This window comes from Carettochelys insculpta, chromosome 2 (assembly GCF_033958435.1).
Source record: "Carettochelys insculpta isolate YL-2023 chromosome 2, ASM3395843v1, whole genome shotgun sequence".
NCBI lineage: Eukaryota > Metazoa > Chordata > Testudines > Carettochelyidae > Carettochelys > Carettochelys insculpta.
The window spans coordinates 158,600,599-158,626,998 of record NC_134138.1 but is presented as its reverse complement, the minus strand read 5'-3'; the positions used below and the strand labels follow the sequence as shown (position 1 = coordinate 158,626,998).

General features: G+C 43.0%; 1 long non-coding RNA gene across 1 annotated transcript; it reads left to right on the top strand.

Moving 5' to 3' along the window:
* Nucleotides 1–223: 223 nt before the first annotated feature.
* Nucleotides 224–26,400, top strand: LOC142008709 (uncharacterized). The gene is made up of 3 exons (XR_012644210.1): nt 224–264; nt 16,829–16,924; nt 26,388–26,400. It is a non-coding gene; the product is annotated as an uncharacterized LOC142008709 (long non-coding RNA).

The following is a 26,400-nucleotide window of genomic DNA, read 5'->3' as shown; positions in this document are numbered from 1 at the left end:
ATTTATTCTGTACAGGCATGGAAATAAAAAGAGGGAACATTGGTTCCAAACCTTAACATTTGCTTTAGGTTGAGATGAGACTGACAATGGTACCTCTGTGTGTTTTATCTATAGCGGCTGCCGTGGTGGCCTTGAGGGATTCATCTCACACCTGTTGAAAGCCTGAGCCAGATAAGGAGGTGTAAGAGGAGGACCTAGCATGATACGTTTAATAAGATCCTGTCAGCCAGTGCTACATTGGACACTGAGCGGAGAGCCTGGAAGGTGAATGTTACAGACACATACGCTGCAGTTTCTTGTGAATTTACAGATTCTACGATCCCTGGCTTACCTATTTCTGCAGTGCTCTGAAAGCTCCATTTCAGCACCTCCCTAACTCTCCCTGCCTGCCACATACATAAGAGAAGGGGCCACATCCCTGCCCCTACTACTTCACGCTGGGAGATAGTAAAAATAACCAGTTTCACATGCACTGACTTGTGGGACTATGATTGTTGTATGTGTAGCCAGAATGGCCATGAATGCATGTTCCTTTGTTCCCTACGAGGCTATGTCTACATTCAGGAAAAACTGTGAAATGGCCATGCTAATGGCCAAACCGGGGACTACCAATGAGGCACTGAAATGAATATTCAATGCCTCATTAGCATGCTGCCAGTTGCAGCACTTCAAAAGTGCTGCATTTCACTCGCACGCAGCTCATCTCCATGCGGGTCCTTTTCGAAAGGACCCTGGAAACAGCAAAATCCCCTCATTCCTATCAGCTGATTTCGATTTTGATGTTTGCAGGGTCCTTTTGAAAAGGACTCCCATGTAGATGAGCTGCATGCGAGTGAGACATGGCACTTTCGAAGTGCTGCAGCTGGCAGCATGCCAACGAAGCACTGAATATTCATTTCAGAACCTCTTCAGTATTCTCCGATTTGGCAATTAGCATGGCCATTTCAAAGTTTTTCCTAAGTGTAGACATGGCCTAGTAGGAAACAAAGGAACGTGTAGTGGTGGTATTGGGGTTGTTGCAAATCTTCCATCCAGAGATTGAAAAGAAATGTAAATTTTTATTTTGACAATGCTTGATGAATGATTTGTTGTGCAAAGGTTTCATACTAATCCAACAGGTTTGCTAATTCAAGACCTCTCTCTGTAGACATCAAATATGTTTTATGGTGCACATCTGTGTCATGGTGAATTTTGCCAACATACTATACTTTCATTCACTTCAATAAATCTGCTCCACAAACATCAAGAGGAAAACATGCTTTAGACTTTAGGAAACTACAGATTTATACTACTAACATGAAGAGGCTTGAGGTGATGTTATAGGTTCTGTTGCACAATCCTCAGAGGTGTTAATAACTTTAAGCCTGTCAAGAATGTCTCCAGTTTGTACAGAAAAGACAATTCACCAGTTTAATAAAAAGGTGTACCATTTCCTACAGGTGAGCTCAAGTGATCAAAGGATATAATAGATCTTCTGTTACTGCATTCAAAGGATTGGTTATAGAGTTTAACCTTTGCTGTTGATGTAATGTCAACTTTGAATGCTAACAGCCCTTTCTAGTGATGATTATGTTGTTTGAAGTTTTGTTAGTCTTTATTTGGAATTTGGCTCCAGAAATGAGAACAACAAAAGTGTGGAGTAATGGGTTATAAAACATCATAAAGGTTCTTCACTCAGTTCTAAAGGAATAGCAGAAAAGTTATGAAGGAGAAAATCAGGTATTCAGGTTTAATAATAATTTCTTTCTTTAAAAAGAACATACTGTTTTTTGTTTTGATACATGTTTTGGATGTAAAATTTTGCTTCACAGGAGATGGCCAACTGTTTATGTTCTTAATACTGTGATATTCTTTCAGTATATTGGCAGATTTTCAGAAGGTATTAATTATCATAACTCCCATGTCAATTTATACCAGTTGAGAATCCATCCACAGCATTTCAGTTTCTGCTAATTTTTTCTGTTGCTTTTCCCTCACTCGAGGAAAAGAAGATTAGTGCTCACTGATCATTTTGACTGAAACCAGGAAGAGCAGCAAAGTTCATGCATTAGAAAAATAAAGCAAAGCTACTGACAGGTAATAAAGAAATTACTTCTAACCAAATTCAGATGTAACTGTGGCTCAGATTAGGCAAAGTGTGTGGGAACAATGAACACAAGTCACAGATGTAAAGATACAATGTGTGCTTTTCCTTTGAGATGCTGTGAGAGTTTTAGCATGGTAGCCAAGGATTAAACATGATTACTTTCTGGAGTTATTACAAATTAACTGGTCCACTCAGGCTTCATTTGCTAATATGTTTCTACTTATTGGCATAAAATGGTTCAGTCTCTCCCTCCAGACCAGCTAAATTGGCAAGGAGGGAAGGCAGTTATTGTGCCTTCTACAAGCTCTAATACTGCACTGTAGGAAAACTGGAAGTTGTGGGAAAGCTCAAGAGTGATTTTACTTTTTGAAGCAGTGAGGTGAGCAGACCCATTTTACCACTTCAGGCTGAAAGGAGCAGGTCACTCATGCTGACTTGAGGAGGGTAGGCTGGGAGCAGGTTTCTGGGATGCACTTAAAAGGAAACTCACTGATAGACTTTGTAACATGGAACAAGGGCACTTTATCTCTTATTACCCAAAACAACTACCACATCGGAAACTGAGTGATGAGGGCAAGAAAGCAGCATTAAAAGAACCATTCTGAATCTCCAGGACAAATCATAATGAAGCATGTTTGTAAGTTCAAAGTGACTTGCCTTCTTGCTAGTCAATCTTCTCAAGGGACATGTTGTTTATTCCACAAACACCAATAAAGAGTTAGCATTGGAAGCTGTGGGTTCAAGGGTGACCAAAGACTGGAACAGCAAAAGTGAGAGAGTAGGAAGATGTTCTTTATCTTTTTTGCTTTGCTTCTTTTGTATATTTCTTTCCTTTTCCCCTTTTTCTCCCTCGTTTTCCTGTGCTCCATTTGATTTGAAAAGTAAATATACCAACTGACAATAGCTTGGCTGGTGCAGGCTGGGATCGCTCTGCTTTACATCGTTTTTCTAAACTGTGAACCTCTTGGATCTGGATGTTCTTATTTATAGTGCCTGCCATGAGGAGGCCTTGAACTTTGCTTGGGGTTTTGGGGGGTTAGTGTAATATAAGTGATGCATGATAATGAATGCATAATCTCTGGGCTTGTCCATCCGGCATAGCAATGTACACTGGGGGAGTGTGAATTGCAATGCATATCAAAGTGTTGTACACTAACTGGCTGTTGGAGATCCCAGTGGTGCACACCAAAATATCCCAAGTAGGTCTTAATTTTAACTCACACTAGGAAATGTTTAGTGCCTGCTAGCAGGGCCTACACAGGTCAACTAGTATACAACGTATTGTTATGCTTTAGAAATCACACCTCTCTAGTGTATGTTTCCAGATGGGAAAGCCCAATATGACACGAATCAATACACGTTGAACCTCTCTAGTCTGCTACCCTTTTGTCGGGGAGTTTTATCTCTAGGACATAATTGCCCCGTGTGTCAGGGGAAACAAGCCTCTGGTGAGGTAAAATCTATACAGGAACATGGACAAACTAAAAGTCTGTAGGCCGCCATTTTGTGGCCCCTCCTGCAGCCATTTTGGGGCAGTTAGCTTCCCCAGTAACTTGAATCCACAGAGCTAGGATCCAAACGGGGCTCTCTGATTGGTCCAAGGGAACGGGCCTCTGCCAGCTTCTGGAATTTTCGACCAAGAGAGAGGACCTAATTGAAAACTGTGGACAGAATCGTGAATATTAAAATTAGCTAATGAATCATGCATGAGAACACTGTATAAAAAGCGGCGCAGCACAGCGCTCTCAGTCAGTCTGAGTCAGTCTGGCTCAGAGTCAGTCGGGGGGGTCTGCCTGCCAGAGAAGATCTAAGAAGCCTTTTCGAAGAGCTCTGGTCTTTTTGAAGAGCTCCGGTCTTTTCGAAGAGCTCCAGTCTTTTTGAAGAGCTCTGGTCTTTTCGAAGTGCTCCAGACTTTTCGAAGAGCTCCTGATATTCAAAGAGCTTGTAAATCACTGCCAGCACTGCCTAGCGGGGTCCGCTCGCTGTGGCAATAGTGTACTGGCTTTTGCCTCGACAGCCCTAAGGTGGATGAGACAAGTGGCGAACTGGCCTTGCCCATAGGACGTGGTACTGTGTGCTTGTCTAGTGACACCTAGGATATAACAACTATAGGCGGCAAGTGGGCTCTGCGGCGGATCGGCTGGGTGGCAAACTGGCCTCACCCATAGGGCGTGGTACTGCGTACCCAGCCGCTGAAACCCAGAGCCTGCCACCGGCGGCAACATCTCCGCTCCTGCCACGTCATCACACTCAAGCCGCGCAACAATCATCTTACCGGACGGGACAAGCAATCGGATGTGACCTATAAACTGGACTCAACTCCTGATTCGTCAGACACGTAAAACCAATAAAGCCTACGGCTCAGCTGGGTTTCACATACAGACTCATACATTTAGAGATACTAGTAGGCACCAGGACCCCTTATGGGGGAGTGAGGGGACGTAACCTTTGCTGTGTCCTCCCTCGACGGGGGGAGGGCAGTGCCTGGGGGCCTGACCCCATACGGCCGGGCCTAGCAAGCCTATACTATCTTTTAAAGCCACACTTGGTTAAAATCGTTATATTAGTAAATCGTTATATTAGAAAATTGTTATATTAGTAGTTATATGGATTGTTAGTATTAGATTGTTAACTGCGTAAATTGCTTACTGATAAAACTGTTTAATATACATAGATAACCAGTATTTCCCCTTCCCTTGTATATTTTCTCCCATGTGGGCAAAAGCCCCAGGAAAAGACTGGGGTTAGGGAGTCTGCTACGGGTAAAAGAAACCCGGCAACTTCCACCACTGGTCACTTGGACCGGGGGTAGCGTCCCGGTCCAGATTCCCTTCCCTTTCTCTAATTTCCATTCTAATATTCATACTTTTCTTTGAGGATACTTTTGGATCCTGAGATGGATTACATGTTAATAGTTGTAAGTTGAATATAGTTAAGATTAGAGTTAATGAATAGGTTTATGTGTTTATTTTATTGTTGTTGCTCTGTTTTTGCGTGTTGTTATTTATGTTAATAAACTTCTCATTAATTATATTCTAAACCGGTGTTGGTGTCTTCCCTCTCTGGTTGGGTGCCTGCCTGCTAGGGGAAGGTAGACCTTAGGTGGAGTTCCATTGTTCCCATAAGTGACTGCGTTGCTCCTCCTACCGGTGGGTGGTGGGATGACTCCCCTTTTCTTTGAGGACCCTGGGTTCTGGCCCCGGCTCGCCCGCACTTCAATTGGCCACTAAGTCGCAGGGGAAAACCACCGGGTGCTGTCACCTTTGACCTGACTGGTGCTGAAAGAGAGAATTTGCTGGACCATGGAAGGTCAGTATTATCTAGAAGCATTACCAACACTTCCACTGCTTACTGGGCGGCTTCCCATCCCCTGGGCCGCGTCTACACGTGCACGCTACTTCGAAGTAGCGGCACCAACTTCGAAATAGCGCCCGTCATGGCTACACGTGTTGGGCGCTATTTCGAAGTTGAAATCGACGTTAGGTGGCGAGACGTTGAAGTTGCTAACCACATGAGGGGATGGGAATAGTGCCCTACTTTGAAGTTGAACGTCGAAGTAGGGCACGTGTAGACAATCCGCGTCCCGCAACATTGAAATAGTGGGGTCCGCCATGGCGGCCATCAGCTGAGGGGTTGAGAGACACTCTCTCTCCAGCCTCTGCGGGGCTCTACGGTCACCGTGTGCAGCACCCCTTAGCCCAGGGCTTCTGGCTGCTGCTGCTGCAGCTGGGGATCCATGCTGCATGCACAGGGTCTGCAACCAGTTGTCGGCTGTGTGGATCTTGTGTTGTTTAGTGCAACTGTGTCTGGGAGGGGCCCTTTAAGGGAGTGGCTTGCTGTTGAGTCCGCCCTGTGACCCTGTCTGCAGCTGTTGCTGGCACCCTTATTTCGATGTGTGCTACTCTGGCGTGTAGACGTTCCCTCGCAGCGCCTATTTCGATGTGGTGCTACCCAACGTTGAAGTTGAACGTCGACGTTGCCAGCCCTGGAGGACGTGTAGATGTTATTCATCGAAATAGACTATTTCGATGTCGCTACATCAAAATAAGCTATTTCGATGTAGCATGCACGTGTAGACGTAGCCCTCATGAGGTTAGCGACTTCGATGTCTCGCCACCTAACATCGATGTTAACTTCGAAATAGCGCCCAACACGTGTAGCTGTGACGGGTGCTATTTTGAAGTTGGCACCGCTACTTCGAAGTAGCGTGCACGTGTAGACGCGGCTATTTAGTGGTAAATTAGAGCCAGGACTGGTGGCTGTAAACAAAATTAATGTGACCCCAGGAAACCTGGCCACACCCATGATAAGTGGACATCTTACTAACTAAAATCTTGCCAGTTCTCAAATGTTGCTGGATGAGAGTTTGACAGACTAGAGAGGTTCAACCTGCAATCCTAAATAGAATTTCCAGTCTAATGTATCACACATGATGTATTTCTAGTCCTATAACATTCTGTACCATTTATAAAATTATATTTGTTTCTTTATATTTCAAAAATGTAGAAACTAATTAAACACAGTTATAGTTTAATGTCAAAACCAAGAGGTAATACGACTGGAATGGTTCACAGTTGTAACAGGAACGATCCAAAAACCTTTATTTTGTTTTGGATTTCTTTGCTTTAGTTTACCAAGATAAAGCTCAGAGAAAGCTTCCAGCACAATTGGAATTTCAACTAATTTTTGAATTTCATTATGACATAAATGTAAGAGTCAACAAAATAGAACCAAAAAGAAAATTGCATAAAATAAGTCCTTTAACACCATCTCAGTATATGATTTGTATGTATGTGTAAATGAACCCTGGTTTGGGCAAGGTACTGCGCAGTTTCAGAAGAGCTAAGTGCACATAAAGGGGAAACATTGTTAAACAAAAAATATAGTTGTGTAGCTTTTTTTCCTTTCCCCAGAACTTGTCAAACTGAGGCCTCAGTCCTGCCATCTTATGTGTGGGTTAGCGTATTACTGTACAATATACCTAACAATGCTAGTGAGTGTACATGCTAATGTGATACGCAAATAGAAGCTGGATGGCCTATTTAACTGCCTTGACAGTAGAAGCATTTCAGTGATAATCTTCATGTAAGGATGGGGGAAGTTCTTCAACAGTCTCTGCATGGTATAGCAAGGCCATTCATCAGCATGAAGCTTAGAGATATTCTCTAAACTGTAGACTTTCAACCAATCTCTTTTTGTAAACAAATGCTCCTTCATTACTGATTCTCAAAAGTGTTTATTCAGTGTGCAGCTGAGTTTGTTTTTGTGGCTGCTACACCAACAAAACTTGAACATTGGGCTAGTTTTACTCTGCTGGGTGCAAATTGCCTGGACATCAAAGCATGAAACTCTGCTATGCGCTTTGTGAGATTCCTTAGGATTGATTCTACTGGGGTGGGCTGAATCATAGCCCAAAAGAAGGGGCAATTTGCCCAAACAAAAAATGTCTTCTCTTGAAAACCATGCTTTTTAAATCCTGATTTCATACATATTTTCTTGGTATGTTTAATGTTGGATTGCAGTTTTATATTGTGATTACCACTCCAGCCATTGTAATTTTACATGTAAAATTACCAGTTCACAAGAAATATAAACAGCTTACATTTCCAAGGCTCTCTCAGTCAGTATTGCAACTAGAGTGTTATTTTCTGATCCTTAGGAATTGAATGGATGGTGACTAGTTTTTCAGAGGTGATGAAATACTTGGTGATATCTGCAGATTCATCATAATCTGGACACAGTCAATCCCAAATTTTTGGAGAGGTGGATCCTGCTGCAATGGGATTCTGATTCTGCCAGTCCAGTAGAGCCAGTTCATGTTTTGGGCTTCCCTGGGCAGCTTTTTGGGCTTCCTATTCTTTGTCTTTTTCAAGATGTTTCAGTTACAGGGCTAAGATCTGGGCTTCCATGGCTCTGTCAGAGGGAATCTTTTCTCTGGCCATTTGTAATTCCATATCTATGCTACATAATTCCATTTGCCTTTTATTTTTTTCCTCCCTCTTTGCCACTTGGGACCTGTGGAATTCCAATTTCTTTTGAGGCTCAAGCTCACTCATTTTGCTGACTTTTCTGCTTCTATTTTTCTTACCCCAAATGCACAAACAGAAAATAACAAACAAGTAACCTCTTTGTTCTTCAGCCAGCTCTCTTAAAGCACACTTAAATTCACTACTAGCATTTGGAGCAACCAGCTATGCATGCTATTCTGCTCAATTACACCACCAGTGATGAGTTGGATCACAGGAAGTCCCACTTGGGATTGTCCCTGGTGTGCTGATCAAACCACTGATGCCATATTCCTGCCCTCTGGGGCTTCCCACTGCTCTGACCTGATGGTCCAGAAGCTCTGCCCTCCTCCACCCAAGGCACACAGTTGGAGTTATCGCCCCCCCCTTGCAGAACAACACAGATCGTGAACCAGCTCAGTTCTGGGAGGACTCAGTTATACAGCCACTCATTGCACCCAGTAGACCAGCTCCCCAAAAGAGACCATCCCCAAACAAATCCATCTTAACCTGTGTGAAAGTACACAGGGAAAGCTCAGAAAGTTGTTCACCCCCTTTATCAATGAATAAGAGAGATATCCAATGCTTCCTCCCCCAAGAAACATTATTTAGACTATGTTTGATAGTAAACAAAAGTATACTAAGTATACTTTGTTAAGTATAAGAAGTACAATTTAAGTACAATATTCTTTCACACTGCCTTGTGGTTGAAATGCAGCACATATCTACAGATAAGATAATGCAAGCATCACAAGTGGGTTATAACTGCAATTCATAGACCCATGCATGAGTGACTTAATGTGTACTAGTTATTTTCATGACAAGATGCAATCAGTTAGATGGGCTATGTTTTGTGCATTGTTTTACAAGCTGAGTATTGTTTGTTGAGCACATCTTTCAATGCAGGAAAAAATTCTTTAGAGCTCCTTGCCTTCTCTCACACAATTTTGCAAATATTTATTTGTAATATATCATAAATTGGAAGTCTTAAACAAAGTATTTCTTAATTTAAAATTATGCTCCTCACCATGTATATAAAATAGGAATTGACATATGTTCTCTTTTAATTTAAAGAGATATACATTTAATAGGATGATTTAAAAATTGTTAGAATTAACTCATCTGCTGCTCCTGGATAAGTACTAATAGCGGTTCTTTAAAGTATGAGCTTCAGAATGGCTGTGATTACTCCCTTCAAACCATTAAAAAATCTCAGGCAGAAGAAGTTCAACTGTCAGCCACTGAAAGTTCTATGGGGCTTCAGTTTTCACTTGCAGGCAAGAGACTGACCTAGTCATTTAACCAAGCTTATCTTTATACTCACCTCTGCTTTTACAACCGTCTTTATTTACACGGTTGTCTCTTGATTAAATTTATTTTTAATTTTTTCCTTTGGTCAGGTACCTTGCCACTCAGTAGCTGTGTCTACACGTGCACGCTACTTCGAAGTAGCGGCACTAACTTCGAAATAGCACCCGTCGCGGCTACACGCATGGGGCGCTATTTCGAAGTTAACTTCGACGTTAGGTGGTGAGACGTCGAAGTCGCTAACCTCATGAGGGGATCGGAATAGCACCCTACTTCGACGTTCAACGTCGAAGTAGGGACTGTGTAGACGATCCGCGTCCCGCAACGTCGAAATTGTGGGGTCCTCCATGGCAGCCATCAGCTGGGGGGTTGAGAGACGCTGTCTCTCCAGCCCATGCGGGGCTCTATGGTCACCGTGTGCAGCAGCCCTTAGCCCAGGGCTTCTGGCTGCTGCTGCTGCAGCGGGGGATTCATGCTGCATGCACAGGGTCTGCAACTTGTTGTCGGCTCTGTGTATCTTGTGCTGTTTAGTGCAAGTGTGTCTGGGAGGGGCCCTTTAAGGGAGCGGCTTGCTGTTGAGTCCGCCGTGTGACCCTGTCTGCAGCTGTGCCTGGCACCCTTATTTCGATGTGTGCTACTTTGGTGTGTAGACGTTCCCTCGCTGCACCTATTTCGATGTGGTGCTGCGCAACGTCGATGTTGAACATCGACATTGCCAGCCCTGGAGGACGTGTAGACGTTATTCATCGAAATAGTCTACTTCGATGTAGGCTTCACGTGTAGACGTAGCCAGTATGACAGAAATGTGCTATTGTTTTACACTGAGACTTTTTTTGCATTAGACCTTGTCATAATGATTCTTTTGGGGCATTTACAATGAGACAAACTTTAAAAAGTTAGAGCCATGATTACAAGTGTTCTTTGCTTTCAGTGCAAGTGAATAATTTCTGTTAACATCAATCCCAATTATGCTCACACAATGAAGAGTGAATGTTAACATGCAGAGAAAAAATATGTATTTTCTGATGTGTCAGCTTCTCTGTTCAAAACCATCCTCATGAGCAGAGTATTAGAAAGTTTGGAAGTTGGTTTAGAATGAGTAGGTACACGACAAAGAGATCCAATATCGCTGAGTATCTTTATCACACATGTAGGCTACGTCTACACGTGAAGCCTACATCGAAGTAGCCTATTTCGATGTGGTGACATCGAAATAGGCTATTTTGATGAATAACGTCTACACGTCCTCCAGGGCTGGCAACATCGATGTTCAACATCGACGTTGTGCAGCACCACATCGAAATAGGCGCTGCGAGGGAACGTCTACACGCCAAAGTAGCACACATCGAAATAAGGGTGCCAGGCACAGCTGCAGAGAGGGTCACAGGGCGGACTCAACAGCAAGCCGCTCCCTTAAAGGGCCCCTCCCAGACACACTTGCACTAAACAACACAAGATCCACAGAGCCGACAACTGGTTGAAGACCCTGTGCATGCAACATGGATCCCCAGCTGCAGCAGCAGCAGCCAGAAGCCCTGGGCTAAGGGGTGCTGCACACGGTGACCATAGAGCCCTGCAGGGGCTGGAGAGAGACCGTCTCTCAACCCTTCAGCTGATGGCCGCCATGGCGGACCCCGCAATTTTGATGTTGCGGGACGCGCAACGACTACACGGTCCCTACTTCGACGTTCAACTTCAAAGTAGGGCGCTATTCCCATCCCCTCATGGGGTTAGCGGCTTCAACGTCTCGCCGCCTAACGTCGATGTTAACATCAAAATAGCGCCCAACACGTGTAGCCATGACGGGAGCTATTTTGAAGTTAGTGCCACTACTTCGAAGTAGCGTGCATGTGTAGACACGGCTCTAGAGAGAGTGATGGAGAAGATCAAGGAAGAGGTAGAAGGGATATCTGTGCATTGGATAAGAATTAACAACTTGAGGGTTCATGGATGATATAGTAATCACTGAGGCAGATGAGGAGAAGCTAGTGAAAACAGTGCAGGTGCTAAAGGAAGAGGGGAAATGGAAGAGTGTTAGAAATGCTGCATTGGGTACAGGAAGGAGCAAAATCAAAAACACTTTCAAAATTTGTCCCTATGTGTCAGAAGTTCAGAATGTGGAATTTTTAGACCATTCCCCATATTGCAGAAATTGTTTTAAAATGTTGGGGGGCAATTTTCAAAAGGGTTCAGAGTTGACCTAACTCAACTCCCCCTGAAGTCAGTGGTAAAATTCCACTGCAACAGAGTTAGGTCGATGCTTATTGCTTTTGAAAAATCCCTATTTTTGTGAAACCTTACAAAACTCATTAGCTTTATCCACCTAAGATAGTATCCTGTCTACTAGGAATTTAAAAACTCTCAATCAATTTCCCAGATGCTAGAAAGCCTCTGATTGACTCTTGCTGATTTATTTGTGATCACAGCTGAACCTTTCGGTCCTTTGTCCAGGGAGTAAAAATCTCTTGGTGTAAAGTCAGCAATCTGATATGGGATATAAGGCAGATTCTATGAGAGTATTCAACTTCAGAAGGAGAGGAGGCATATGTATAATTGCTGTCGAACAGGTGGAAATGCTGGTCTGGCACACAAGAAGGTGCCTGTTGAAAAATGCAGTTATAGTAGGAAAAATCCTCATTCATTTCCTCATCTTTGTTGTATGCTGGGTGGGAAGATTCCAGGACCCATTAGGCTTTTTGTTCACTATCACTATCACTCATAAGCAGCTGTCACATATCATGTTTTCCATCCTTTCAAGAATCAGCTGTGGTACGACTGAATAGCAGCACATTGCTTCTGGAATAGTAGTTACACTGAGTTTCTGAGTGACTGTTAACTGTGGCAGGTCGACAGAATTCTTTCTGATAGTACTCCTAAGGGGGTCCTCAGTAAGGAAGCAGAATAATTTTTGAAGTTTCTTTCTCTGTGTAACTGCCAAGATCTTCCAAATAGAGCCCCTCTCAACCTTCCTGCTAAAACTGAGGCTGATGCTACCAGCTTGTAGAGTTTTCACTGGACTGGTTGTGGATCTGGCATTTCAAAGCTAGCACAGTTCTACCCATGATTCAAGCAGGAAAGTGCTTATGCTAGTTACCCTGCAATGGGCTATGCCTACCCTATTGGTGAAATGCAGCATTTACCGCACAGTGGGTGCATTGCACGAAGCATTAGACCTTCTGGAAAGCTCACTTTATTCCATAAATCCAATCAAGGTGCCATTTTCACAAGTCCCAAATTGCCATATATGCAAAAGAGCTAATGCAAATGACTAGATTTTGTTATTCATTTAAGATGAGTGCAAAATAAACTGAGCTACTGTATTTTCCACATAAGAAAGGAAAAAAAATACACTTTTCCAGAAGTCCTAGCATAAAACAACATTTTAAAATGAGCAATTTAGCACACAAAGGAAAGAAAAATGAACCTTTGGGCATCTAAATTATTTTAAAACTAACTCTGCAGAAGTAAGGTCTCTGTAACCTTTATAGAAGCAATATTCTAACCTTCTTTTGGGTTCCTTAAAAGTGCTTATCAAGATGAATGAGAACAGTGATGTGTAATTTCAAAAATGTAATTGCTTTTCTCTCTAGCTTTCTCTAAGCATTTTCAAGGTCACCCATAAAAAGGGACAGATAAACTGATAATCCAAGTCTTCTCCTGGTGTTGCATGTCCAGGCATATTACTTATTGCATAAAAGATTTGGTACTTTTCAAATTGTGCATTTTTACTTTTCCTCACAAAAATAATATGAAGTTCGTACAAGTTCACACTTTGTGTTGTAAATTTGTAGTGTTGAGGGATCATGATGTAAAATACCCTTCCACATACTTTAGAAAACAGTTACAATATGCGGAGACAAAGTTATTTCAGTGATAACCACAGCCTATGTCATCCCATCCTCCCTGCCATTCATCATCATCAGCAACCATGGGCTCAGCATTTGTTGGTGTCTGATGCCTCTCACTGTTTCCTTCCATCTTTCCCTGTCGCTTGCAGAGTGACTTTGTTTCTGTAGACTAGCTCCTCATCACTCTACTATATCATCTACCCTTTCTCTGTGTGGTCTGCCTCTCCTATTCGAACTATTCATTAGGCCGAATACAAGGGTCTTGGTTTTTTGTTCTTCGTTAATTCTGCAAATATACCCAGATAGCTGTAACTTGTTTTATATAACCTTCTGCAGTACGTTCTTTTTTGGCTATATCTTCCTATATAATTCATCGTCGGTGACCTTCTGCATTCATTCTCTTCTCAGGATATTTCTATATCAACTCCTCTCAAATGCCAATATTCTTCTCTTCGGATCTTTGGTTATCACCCGTGTCTCACATCTGTACAACATGCTGCTGAATACGCACTTTTTCAAGATGCTCAGCTTTGTTCTTAAGCTATCAGGGACAGCCGAGTTAGCCTGTATCTTCAAAAAAAACAAACAAACAAACAAGCAGTCCTGTGGCACCTTATAGACTAAACAGAAAATTTTGGAGCATAAGCTTTCATGGGCAAAGACCTGCTTGGTTAGATGCATGGGTAGAAGGTATCAGAAAAACCCTTCTCTGGAACTCCCCACTCACACAGCTAACGAAGAAGGTCTTTGCACATGAAAGCTTATGCTCCAAAATATCTGTTAGTCCATAAGGTGCCACATAACTTCTTGTTGTTCCTAAGCTAATCACTTTGCTTTTCCAGATGTTATCCATTGCTTTCAAACTTGCTCTTACTTTTCCTATTCTAATCCCTATTTCCTTCTTACAGTAGACATCATACATTATATTGCTCCCCAAATGCCTGAACTTCTCTATGTTTTATAGTTCAGTCCCATCCACACTGACCTTCCTTCCTATTTCCTTAACTCCATATACCATTGCTTTTGATTTATCAATGATCATAACCAGTCCGTACCACTTCCCTTTCTCATTTAGCTCCTGCACTGTTTTTGCTAGCTTCTCCTCATCTTCCTCAATGATAACTATGTCATCCATGAACCCTCAAGCTGTTAATTCTTATCCTGTGCACAGATATCCCTTCTACCTCTTCCTTGATCTCGTCCATCTCTCTCTCTCGGGCTAAGTCTACACTAGCCCCAAACTTCGAAATGGCCAAGCAAATGGCCATTTCGAAGGTTACTAATGAAGCGCTGAAATGCATATTCGGCGCTTCATTAGCATGCGGGCGGCCGCGGCACTTCGAAATTGATGCGCCTCACTGCCGTGCGCCTCGTCCCAGTGGGGCTCCTTTTCGAAAGGACCCTGCCTACTTCAAAGTCCCCTTATTCCCATGAGCTGATGGGAACAAGGGGACTTCGAAGTAGGCGGGGTCCTTTCGAAAAGGAGCCCTGTCAGGATGAGCCACGCGGCGGCAAGGCGTGTCAATTTTGAAGTGCCGCGGCCGCCCGCATGCTAATGAAGCACTGAATATGCATTTCAGCGCTTCATTAGTAAACTTTGAAATGGCGATTTGCGTGGCTATTTCAAAGTTTGGGGCTAGTGTAGACACGGCCTAGATGTGTGATAAAGATACTCGGCAATAACGAGTCTCCTTGTCTCGTACCTCTACTCTTTCTAAACCAACTTCCCAACTCTCCGCATGTTCTCACTGCTGCATCTGCATTGTCACTGATATCCTTCAACAACTATATCTGCTATCCACTCCATACGACACCAACACCACGCAAGTCACTTTCTGATCAATACTGCCAAATGCCTTCTAAAAATCGACTAAGCAAGTGTAGATGTTTTTCTTTCATCAAGCTTTCTTTGCTATCAATCTTAGTGCCAATATCTGCTGTATGGTACTTCAGTCTTGCCTGAACCCTGCTTGCTCATCTGCTAGATGTTTTTCTATCTGCAATCTTAGTATCTCTGTCAATATTGTCATCATCACCTTGCTTAGATGACTTGTTATGGCAATCGTTCTTTAGTTCTTGCACTCCAATATACTTCCTTTCCTGTGTATTGTCACTAGTGTGGATCTTTTCCATTTCTTAGGCGCTTTCCTGTTTCTCCACGTTATGTTACATAGTCAGTGTATTTTCTGAATCATACTTTCTGTGTCATATCTAATCATCTCTTACGTGATCTTATCATTTCCAGGGCTCTTGTTGTTCTTTAGTCATTTCACTGGTCTTTCTACTTCCTCCTTTGAAATATTGGTCTTGCTGTCAATGCTCAGTGGAGATAGTTCTTTTAGTGCTTCAGTCAGTCTCTCTGAGACACTGGGGTGCAGATGTGCTTTGTATAGATCAGTGCAATATCTCATTCATCGCTGCACAATCTTCTCCTTTGTTCATCAGCACCTCTTCATTCTCATCTTTGATCTCTACCTGCTTCAGCTGCCACTTCCTATTAATATTCCTAATCATTTTATACATCTCCCTGGTCTTACATTTGCTGTACTACACCTCTATTTCTTCACACTGCTCCTCTAACCATTTTGCCTTACCTTTTCTTCCTTCCCTAAACTTACCATTCGGTTTAACATGGTCAAGTGCAGAATCCTGTACTAAGAATGGAAGAATCCCAAGCATCGCTCGAGGCTGTGGGCCACCTAGCTAAGTGGCAGTTCTGTGGAAAAGACCCTTGACATTAGAATGGATGAGAAGCTCAATATGAGTTAACAGCCTGCCCTTGTTGCCAAGTAGGTTAATGGAATATTGTATTGCATTAGAAGAAGTATTTCCAGCAGATCGAGGGGAGTGATTGTTCTCTTCTATTTGACCCTGGTGAGGCCACATCTGTAGTATTGGATCAAGTTTGGTGCCTCCCACTACAGAAAGGATGTGAACAAATTGGAGAGAGTCCAGTGAAAGTGAAAATTATTTGAGCACATGACTTATGAAGTGAGACTGAGAAAATTGAGCTTATTTAGTCTGCAGAAGAAGACAGTGATCGGGGATTTGAAAGCAGCTTTCAATCATGTGAAGGGGGGTTCCAAAGAAGATGGAGTCAGTGGTGGCAGATGATAGAAGAAGAAGACAACATGTCAAGTTACAGCAGGGGAGCACTTGGTTGAAGATTAGGAAAAAACTATTGCACTAGTAGGGTGATAAGTGCTGGAATGGATTATTTAGAGAGGATGTGGAATCTCCATCCTTAGAGGGTTTTTTGAAGCCTGGCTTGAAGACGGCTATGGCTGGGAAAATTTAGGTGTGATTGGTCCTGCTTTGGGCAGAGGGTTGCATTAGATGACCTCCTGAGGTCTCTTCCCACCCTAAACTTCTATGATTCGCTGACTCTATGTTCAGCTTCCTGTCATGGAAACTGAGTATTATGTACTTCGGAGAGAAAGCCTATTTATGGTCTGAGCAAAAAACTGTTCAAGTGATTGCTTGGTGTCCAGGGGAGAAGAAAGGGAAAAATAAAAACACAAGATGTGTGGGTTATCCTGTTTGTAAGTGAAAACAGTAAAGTTTTAGATTATATTTTACAGCTACAACTCAATCTGCATCTTTCACCTGGGACCAAGGGCTTGCTTCAGGAACAGATCAGAGCCAAGCCTTCCTGTTATCTGCTGGATGGATTCTGGGTGAGTGTTTGCACTGTCTGAGATGACAATGCCTTATTAGTTAACATATGCTATGATTTTATTCTGTATGTAACTCTTTGTTTCCAGCATTTCTTTTGGTTGTCATTTGAATCTCTGTCACCTAAACTTGTGCTTGCTTTCCTTACAAACAAATCTAAGTGCTCTGTGTTAAGTGGAGCAGTGTTGTATGCTGTAACTAGAGCATTGTTGTCCTTTGGGAGCAGAGAATCCAGGAACTCTGTGAGCGTCCAGTGGATCAGAGGCTAGGTATCGCAGGAACCCCGGGGTTGAAGTGTACCTATCATTAACCCGTAAATAGGGAGCAGGGCCTGAGGAAGCCTGGAGTGCAATGCTTGTGTTGTATTGGGCATCTGAAACCTGGCAGGCAAATACAAGGCTTCTTCATGCTAAGGGCATGGGAGGTGTGGGGACAGCACAGCTATGCCAGTGAAGCTGCCAGTGTGAGGCTGCCTGATGGCTTCAGATTCTGCTCCTTTCCCTGCTGTGGTTCCTCGGAGAGCTCTACAGTTTGGTGCTCTCCTGGGAACCATACAAGGGGTGGGAGTAGAACTCCGGCAGCTCCTCTGGCAGGGCCACTGTAGAGACCCTAGACAGACACAGCTGTGTGGAGCAGCTGTGCTGGGGTACCTGCCGGCCTGGGCCGACCCAGCCACCCCACGTTCTGCTCCTCTTGCCACTGTGGCTCAGAAGTCTCCAGCACAGTGAGAGGAGGGCAGAGCTCCCCTCTCCAGATAAGTGTGTGTAGAAGGGGAGATCACAGGGAGGGGAAGGGGAAAGTGTGGCGACCCCAGGATGGGGTGGGGTTGGGAGGGGCAGAAATCTCATGGAGTGTTATGTCTGCAGCTCACTTCCCCCATTAGCAGCTCACAACCCCCCTGGTTCCCTGTACTGATAAAAATGGATTACACATGCACCCCTGCTCTAGACAGTGTTTCATTTCAAACACCAGCCAAAGAGCTCATGAGAGTGGATAAAAGAGGAAAGCAGCAGGCATAAATCTGTTCTTGTTGTTTCTGAGTGGACCCCCTTACCTGTTATGAATGCATCAGAATTCAGGTCTGAACAGCACTGCGAGTCCCTGGTTCAAGAGGATTTACAATACTCTGGGAAGGCCCTGAAGGGTAAAACATCACTTTTTCGGCGATTTTGCCTTACCTGCAAGTGAGCAGATAACTATCTCGTAATATTAATGAACTCTTTCTCCTGACATATTGATTTTACTTTGGCAGCCATTGCCTTGCTTAACTGATGGGTTGTTCACTGCCAGTTTGTCACCTTGCTGTGTTTTCCAACAGGAGAGCATAATGATCCTTCTTGCCTGTTGTATTTGTTCTTGTACGGTGTGTAGCAGCACAGGAGGGAGAATGACAACCTCTGACCCACAGCTTCCTTGCCTGCATTGCAGGGCATGGAGTGGTGGGTAGAGCTCCTGACTCTGTTCCCCTAATGCAGAGGTCAGCACAATGGAGAGGGAGCATGGCCTGAGTTACACATGAATTTCAGCTTTGCTTCTGAGACAACTCAGCTATATATTGCCTCTTGCCTAGTGCAAATTGCACTGCGCCAGTCCAGGCCCCCATCAGTAATGAGTTACATCACCTCTAAATACTCCTCTTCATTTTTATATATAAAATCCAAAGTGCAGATAAATTGTAGTGAAATCAGGAAACTCAGAGACATTTTCGTCCCAGAATTTACTCTGGATATTTTCCCTCCACCATCACTGTCTAGAACAAAGAAGACAACATTTTTAGAGTGCACTATTCCCAGATCTGAAGAAGTGGGTCTGCCCCAGGAAAGCTTATCACCTAACAAATTAGTTTGTTAGTCTTTCAAGTGCTACATGACATGAGAATCAACAGTCCTTTGTCTTGGAAAGAGAGGGCTTAGCCTCCCAAACTCACCTGAAGGTAATATTTCCTGCCTACATATGTAATTCATGATATGCTGCCCATACATACATCCCATAATAACATTAATGACCACTGTGTTAGCAGTTTGCATATGACACCTTACACTACACATTTTAGATATAGATTATGATAACAGTGAGCTGGAGTGATGACACTTCAGTCCTAATGAGAGTTATGGTACTGTGTGCTGCAATAGCCCCTGAAAGATGTGTGTCCATGCAGCTGCAGAGCTTCCCATTAATTAATTGGGTAGGACGGTCCCATATTTGGGACACCAAAAAGGCATCTCGACTTATTTTTTAAAAGGGACAAATTGTCCCATATTTAGGTCCCTGGGGGCTGGAGGTGGGTGTGGAGTGCCCATGGCCGCCACTTCCCAGGGGCTCCGGGCAGGGCGTGTGCACAGCTGCTGCTTCCCTGGGGTTGGTTGTGGGGAGGAGAGATCTCTCTCCAAGCCCTGAAGTTGCAGAGGTTGGCAGTGGGGAGCCAGACCCAGTATGCAGCTGCCACAGCTGGAGGAAGGGGCTCTTTCCTTGACATCCCCAGGAGGGAGTCAACCAGATAAGCCCAAGACACAAAGCTCTGTACCACCCTGAGCCCCCTGCCCAGCCCTGAGCACAGTCCTGCAATTCAAATCCTTCATTCTCAGCCCTACCCCACAGGGCACACCCAAACCCTGAGCCTGTACCCGCTCCTAAACTCCAACCCCCAGCCCACTGCCCCTCCCCAAACCTGGACCCTCCCGCTGCACTCCAAACCTTTTATCTCCAGCCCCACCCCAGCACCTGTACCTCTAGCCAGAGCCCTTGTATCCATGCCCCCCCACCCCCCACACCTAGCTCTGAGCCCCTCAATCCCTGTTCCACCCTAGGGCCCACTCCCCCAGCCGGAGCCCTCACATTCCTGCAGCCCAACCGTCCGCCCAGCCTTGAGTCACCTCCCACACTCAGAAACCCTTGGCCCACTCACACCCCATGAATTTTGCAATGTGCACCAATATGAAGATGATATGTCACACATCATCTCCACTTTGGTGCACCTAAGAAAATTCATTTGGTTCAGGGGTAGAAAAGTTAGCTGACACCAAGGAGCTCCCTGGCTCACACCTTGGTCCCCTATGGTTTCTTGGCAGCATACTTTCATTGGAGCTGACCTACCAGGGCCTCTGTTTACTGTCCCCACTCCCTTAGCCCATGAAAGGCTCTGCATCTATGAAAGGGAGAGTGTTTCGCTGCTAAATCATTACAGTGGTTTGGAACAGAGACCCTGTGTGGAGAGGCACTTGCGTTCTCCCCTCACCCAACCGCAATGTACACCCTCGTTCCCAAAAAAATGATTCTCAAGATACCATGATGTGCAATAAGACAGTGGGAAGATGCTGTGGAGTTAGCATTCCTTTAGATGCTTGTTGTTACTCTGCTCCCAGGCAGGGATCCCTCAGGTTTTCATTCTTCTCTGCCCACATAGTCAGAAAGAACGTTCATAGCTAATATCACATTTAAAAAGTGCTCCTGTAATAAAGCTGTTGGCCTCATCAGTTCAATGTTTAAACAAAATCCTATGAGTTTTTAAACCTTATTTTTACAAACAATAAGAGGGCATTTTAAAAATAGGCTATTGCACATTTATATAAAGGACATAGGGACAGAGTTTCCCAGCAATTTAAGCACATAAGTATTCAGATTTGTATGTAGAGGAATTAAAAGTACCTGGGTGTTGACTGGAGTTAGATACTTAAATGCTTTTGAATACTGATTATTAATCCCTCATGTATTTCAGTGAAAGAAATTAAACATCAGAAGCTGTAACTTACTCAGCATGTATAATGGTAGGAAAACAGCTAATCAGCATGTTGAATAGTAACAGAGAGTAAGCTGTGCTAGTCTATACACTATCAAAACAAAAAGCAGTCAAGTAGCACTTTAAAGACTAGCAAAATAGTTTATTAGGTCAGCTTTCGTGGGACAGACCCACTTCTTCAGACCGTAGCCAGACCAGAACAGACTCAATATTTAAGACACAGAGAACCAAAACCAGTAAGCAAGGAGGACAAATCAGAAAAAGATAACCAAGGTGAGCAAATCAGAGAGTGGAGGGGTGGGGGGGAAGGTCAAGAATTAGATTGAGTTAAGTACGCAGACGAGCCCCTATAGTGACTCAGAAAGTTCACATCATGATTTAAACCATGTGTTAATGTTCCGAATTTGAATATACATGTCAATTCGTCCGCTTCCCTTTCTACAAAGGAGCGATAATTTCTTTTCAGTAACACACGTACCTTGAGGTCATTGACAGAACGGCCCATTCCATTAAAATGTTGACTAACTGGTTTGTGGATCTGGAGTGTTTTGATGTCTGTTTTGTGCCCGTTGACCCTTTGTCTAAGGGAGTTAGAAGTCTGTCCAATATACAAAGCATCTGGGCATTGTTGGCACATGATGGCATATATGATGTTAGTAGAGGAGCATGAGAAAGTGCCTGTGATTCTGTGAGTAACCTGGTTAGGTCCGGTGATGGTATTTCCAGAGAAGATATGTGGACAAAGCTGGAAGCGGGCCTTGTTGCAGGGAAAGGTTCCAGGACTGGTGTTCCTGGGGTATAGACTGTGGCTGTTAGTAAGGATCCTCATGCATAACCAGAAACCAGCTACTCGAAGATCAGCCCAAAAAAGCCAAGAACAGAACACCACTGGTCATCACCTACAGCCCCCAAATCAGACCACTGCAACGAATTATTAAAGACCTACAACCTATTCTTAATCAGGATGCTACACTCCAGAAGGCCCTGGGTGACATGCCTGTTCTCTCCTACAGACAACCTCCTAACCTCATGAGGATCCTTACTAACAGCCACAGTCTATACCCCAGGAACACCAGTCCTGGAACCTTTCCCTGCAACAAGGCCCGCTGCCAGCTTTGTCCACATATCTTCTCTGGAAATACCATCACTGGACCTAACCAGGTTACTCACAGAATCATGGGCACTTTCTCATGCTCATCTACTAACATCATATATGCCATCATGTGCCAACAATGCCCAGATGCTTTGTATATTGGACAGACTTCTAACTGCCTTAGACAAAGGGTCAACGGGCACAAAACAGACATCAAAACACTCCAGATCCACAAACCAGTTAGTCAACATTTTAATGGAATGGGCCATTCTGTCAATGACCTCAAGGTATGTGTGTTACTGAAAAGAAATTATCGCTCCTTTGTAGAAAGGGAAGCGGACGAATTGACATTTATATTCAAATTCGGAACATTAACACATGGTTTAAATCATGATGTGAACTTTCTGAGTCACTATAGGGTCTCGTCTGCATACTTAACTCAATCTAATTCTTGATCTTCCCCTCCACCCCTCCCCTCTCTGATTTGCTCACCTTGATTATCTTTTTCTGATTTGTCCTCCCTGCTTACTGTTTTTGGTTCTCTGTGTCTTAAATATTGAGTCTGTTCTGGTCTGGCTATGGTCTGAAGAAGTGGGTCTGTCCCACGAAAGCTCACCTAATAAACTATTTTGCTAGTCTTTAAAGTGCTAATTGACTGCTTTTTGTTTAAATAGCTAATCAGCATGTTTAACAAAATATACTACTTGAGCCTTGAAGAAAAAAGTTAACCATGTTATGTAGACAATGTATAAAGCAAAAAGGCGCACAAATGCCTTTGAAGGCAGCTTTCAGTAGAGAGCACGAGAGCTGTTTAGAGTTGACCACATGATCTGTTACAAATTATAATTGTTACAAATTTAGGGCCCATTGGAGCAAGTATTTATATAGCATCTTTTCTCATATAAGTAGCTCCTTTGGGTTCAAATGTCAACAGTGTTTGAAAAACAAGGCATGTTTTGACCATTTTGATAGCAAATGACAATTTTTTGAAAGTAAATTAGTAGTATTGTGGTACCTGTTTGCAAATATTAATTGTTTAGTTCATAATTGCCAGCCTATAAGTTATTTGCAAGCAGCTTGTTTCAAAAATTTGTCAGCCATGTTGTGACTGGTCTATGTCATGTCACTTTGATTCTTACTTCTGATTGTGTGCACATACCTTGTTTTAAAATAAGAAATGAGGAATAGTGATCTTCTGGCCTGATTTGTTTGAATGATTAATTGCTGATGCTAACATTCTTCAAATATTTAGGCTTCACAAACATATTCATCAGCTGTATTAATTGACATTACAATGAGCTTTGTGACAGCCAAAGCTATTATAGCTATCAGCAGCCACTTTTTTTTCCCATTTGCACACAGCAAGCAGAGTACAGTCCCTTATAGTGGAGATGGACCTTGCTACTAGCATTCATGTCTTTGTCTGCTCAGTATTAAGAATGGCTGACGGCTGAAGATGGTGCATGATGTGATTATTTAATGCCCAAAGCACATATTCTGGAATTAGCATTGGTCCCATGTTCAGTTTTGAGCAAAGTTTAAAACATTTCTCTAAACCCTTCAGCATAAAATGTCTGTGACCTGGTTGCCTGTGAGATTGGATGCAGATGCAGATATCAATGGGCCATGTATGTGGACCACGGATGAGATGAGGGTGCAGATTTTGTATTTGTGCAGGGCTTCAGACACTTTTTGTTAACTGAGTTTATGTCATGAGAGTGGAAACTCACAAAGCATATCTTGAGGGCTCAGCTGGACTGAATCTGTTGTATAGCAAGAACATCCCAACAAATGAAGATTCCTGCCTGTCCAAGACTTGAGATATTTCTCTCTCAAGAAACAGCATTTTCCAGCTCTGTACAATTAACTGAACTTGGAGTTTGAAAAGATTTTGATTGGGAATGACTTTAGTGTTAAAATTCCTGGGAAAATGCTGACTGCACTTTATCCTTCAGGGATGAAAGGAGAAGGAAACAATGCAGTATCTCCTTGATATTAGGTCTCCTGTGTTTAGTATTCTGAATACATGATGAAATCAGACAATGCAGTACACCTTCACAAGCCAAATTAATCAATTAAAGCAAAGCTATCTTGAGGGGTTACAGTCTATTAGAAGAGAGCCTGCTTACACTATACTTTCCAAACTAATCCTCTCAAGACATTTACTCAAGCAGATGACTCTGGAGCTGTCCTCTGGGTTTCACAAATATGTCATAAGTTGTTTTAATAACATTAACAGAGAAGCAATGAAAGGTTCAGTTACTGACACTACAAAATCCATCTCAAACGTAGGGTTTTCTAAAATATATATTTTTTCAAAACAGAAGTGTAATTTAAGGCTAAGGTATTGTTAGTTATTCTGCTTCACTTGGGACTTTGCCACAGAGTGACAGGTCTTTCCTTCTCCTTGGAGAGAGTGCTCTAATTATACCTAGTCTGGGGTAGAGCTACTTTGCTACAGCATCAATGCAAATGTCAGATGCCTTTTCACTTTAAACTGTCTAGTCATTAATAACAGTCTCTCATTTTCAATAGTAACAGAGAGTAAGCCGTGCTAGTCTATACACTATCAAAACAAAAAGCAGTCAAGTAGCACTTTAAAGACTAGCAAAATGGTTTATTAGGTGAGCTTTCGTGGGACAGACCCACTTCTTCAGACCATAGCCAGACCAGGAAGAGTTTTGGAGCAATTTCTTCATACTGAGATACCCTTTTATTTTTCTCCTTCATCCTGAGACCACTAATTGTATTCTGTATCCAATATGGCTATGGTCTGAAGAAGTGGCTCAGTCCCACAAAAGCTCACCTAATAAATTATTTTGCTAGTCTTTAAAGTGCTACTTAACTGCTTTTTGTTTTGATAGTATATAGACTAGCACAGCTCCCTCTCTGTTACGATTCCAAGACTGAGTAGAGTGCTTTGATCATTTATATGCCAAGGTCAAACAAACCAACAAACCAACAAACGAACAATACCCCAAGCAGTCCTGTAGCACCTTAAGTACTAACATTTTTATTTATTAGGTAATGAGCTTTATGTGGGTAAGACCCATTTCATCAGATTTGGAGCAAAAATAAGAATCCAGGGTATATATAGCAGGAAGTGGGGGAGGGGGAGAAAGAGGAAGAAGAAGAGGAAGAAGAAGGAGGGAAAAAAAGATGGGTGGAAGGGTGGAAGGCACTTGTCATTAAGAGGAAGAAATTAAGTTAAGTGGGATGTCTGCCATTCCTGGGGAATTTGTCCTTGGAATGCGTGAGATAACTGATGACAAAGATAATAAAAGAAAACAAACAGCCACAAACGCTAACAACAGCAACAACTCCCACCCCCAAACAAATCCCCTCTGACTGCTGAAAGAACTGTGACTTGAAGTACTGTTTTAGTAGGTTGCTATTGGTTTGGCAATAAAAGCACAAATTCAGGAATATCAAATTTCTTTCATTCAAATTTAGCAGACACTATGTGGTACTTACAAGGACCTCCTTTTAAAATGATATGCAAGGTTATACATTGGAAGCTGCTATCCCTGACATCCTGAAGGGATCATGAAAAACATCCCTGACTGTTTGGTCTGACCTTGCAAGCATAACTGCCTACAGGCAGGCTTGAACCTGAGACTTCTGGAGTTTAGTGCAGGCCCCTCAACAATCTGAGCTAAAAGCATGCTGACATGCAGCTTAGGTAGTAAAGGGCACATTCTTCTGTGTGAGGTGGTCTAGGTGTCTCTACATGGGACAGTGAACTAGACCTAGGTTTTGCACAGCTGGTCTGCTGAAGACTAGGGCTCATCCGCCACCTTTTCTTTGCTTTGGAGAACTATTCTCTAAATTATAAAAGAAAAATAATTATATAGGCTTCCTAGCTATGTCTACAAGTACAAAAGTATTGTAACTTCAGAGGACAAATGAATGCCTTTACCAGCCACAAGAGAGGATTCTGGTTAGCAAAGCAGTCTATACTGTCTTGAGTGGAACTCATAGTTTCCAATTGGGTACTGGATTCTTCCCCCTTAGAAATCAGTGGCAAGGTCCCAAAAAACTTTAATGAAATTAAGAGCAGGGCCTGGTTTTGGATATATTGTCAACCTCAGGGTAGGCTGTTCAGGAATAGGGCACCAATTAAATAACAAGTTTTGTTTCCTAGAAACCCTGTAGTAATCTTAATTTGGAGTCACAGACAATGGTGTGTGGCACAGTGGTCTTTCCATTCAGGCAAGTCTGTCTTTGTGGCAGACAGTCCTTAATACCAAAAATCACAACAATAGTTAGGTCAGTCTCAATCCCAAATGATCAATCATTTTCCCTACGTCAATTGTCCCTAGGCTCTCAAACCACAGACTGTACTTGTAACCAATCATGTAATACTAACTGAAGATTTAATAATGAAGAAAAAAGAATTAAGAGGGTTATTTACAAGGTTATAGCAGGTAAATATACAAATGACATTCATTCTTTGCTTCCAAAAGGGAACAGTATGTACTACAATATACAAGTTCTATATATTCTTTAGGACTAACCCAAGCCAAGCAGGCCGGGGATCCCTTGCTTCTGCTGAGAAATATTGCCCTCACTGTAAGTCAGGAAGCACAGTGATAAGACTTGTTCCTTGACAGACGTGTTTATGTCCTTCCCACAGTGTTCAAGCTGCG